Source organism: Urtica dioica, chromosome 1 (assembly GCF_054948205.1).
Source record: "Urtica dioica subsp. dioica isolate 48M chromosome 1, U.dioica_male_clone48M_v1_H2, whole genome shotgun sequence".
Taxonomy (NCBI): domain Eukaryota; kingdom Viridiplantae; phylum Streptophyta; class Magnoliopsida; order Rosales; family Urticaceae; genus Urtica; species Urtica dioica.
In genome coordinates, this window is record NC_142756.1 from 32,283,651 (window position 1) to 32,285,051 (window position 1,401).

At 35.0% G+C, this 1,401-nt stretch overlaps 1 long non-coding RNA gene across 1 annotated transcript; it reads right to left on the reverse strand.

Annotated features, from left to right (window-relative positions):
- Positions 1-327: 327 nt before the first annotated feature.
- LOC149407898 (uncharacterized) lies at positions 328-1,069 on the reverse strand. Its single transcript, XR_016295999.1, has 3 exons — positions 1,000-1,069; positions 804-868; positions 328-374 (listed from the first exon to the last, which is right to left on the reverse strand). It is a non-coding gene; the product is annotated as an uncharacterized LOC149407898 (long non-coding RNA).
- Positions 1,070-1,401: the final 332 nt, after the last annotated feature.

Genomic DNA, 1,401 nt, shown 5'->3' on the forward strand with positions numbered 1-1,401 from the left:
CGGACGACATAAAGTCTAATTCCCTCTGTGAGCTTTTTATCTTGGTCGCCAACCTTGAGAGTAGAGAATCAGAGAAACCATATCAAAAACAAGTTATGACATAAAAGCTTAAAACAAACATTTATTAAAAAAAAAAAAGAATACCAGATTGACCTAGTACTTCCTCACCAACTTCTTGATCTAAGTGGGAAAAGTGTTAGTGAAAACTGAACCAATATGTACAGAGTCACACACTCATACACACAATCCAAATGAGTAAAGCTTACCCCAAATTTCGAGAGATGTCACAACATTGTAAATCTTCCCTAGAAAGTTGCTCGTCGATCTCAGCCAAGTCATTTCTTCATATCTTCCTCGAGAGCCTGCATTGCTGCCTATTTTCCTCCAAGGACAACAATCAATTCCCAGAATTATTTCTTACAAACTTAATCACAGAAAATATACTCAACTATTGTTCAGATACTAAGAGTGATAAAGTTGTCTTTGCTGCCTATTAATCATGGTCACAGAGTATGCCCACCAAAAACGTTCGATAGCATTAATAGAATCTAGTTAGAAAAAAAAATTCCTCGTTTTAACATAAAAATTATGAACTTTCTACCAGCCATCTCATATAGATCTGTTCTTTTTTCATACTTTTCAACACTCAAAACCATTAAAGCTTTTAAATTTCTCAAGTGCGTACTCAGTCTTTACCACAAAACCAAACAAAATATCATAAAAAGAACACACAACATTTGGTAACATTCTAAGAGATCGAATATAGAGAGACTTGAAACAAAAAGAAGAATTTATGAAAATACCTTGTCGAGGCCAACGGGACCGAGAGACGATTTGACGATGTTTGCAACGGATTGACAAGCCATAACTGTACGCGTACATGGAATAAACTCAGCCCATTTCTTCAACATAATAACACAAATACATCATTAAATATCCATGTATACATATATACATACAGATATATAGAGTGAGAAAGAGAGAGAGAGAGGTTTGTACCGTTTGGTGAGTTTGGGCCAGCAAACACCTCTCGAACCCCACAGCCAAGCAAATTAGAGTTGAAATATAAAGGGACTGTGGATAGAATATATAAGGGGACTTGACAAAGACTCGTAAAGATGACTGGCAGAAAAATAAGTTTAAGATACACAGAACATGCGACTACAAAAAAGAGGCGCTATTTAGTCGACTAAACCCAATTTAACTTCTTACCCTCAAAGACTTGCAAGAGTTTTAACTTTTAAAGCAAAAGCACACAGTTAAAGAACATCAACAGTAAAATAAATTTTAAAAAAGCGCTGAACTGGACTGGCTAAGGTTGAGGCTTTTGTAGTTTTGCTCAATTTGTGTAAAGAAGACAAAAAGAAAAATAGAATATAAGATCATTACACGATAAGTTTC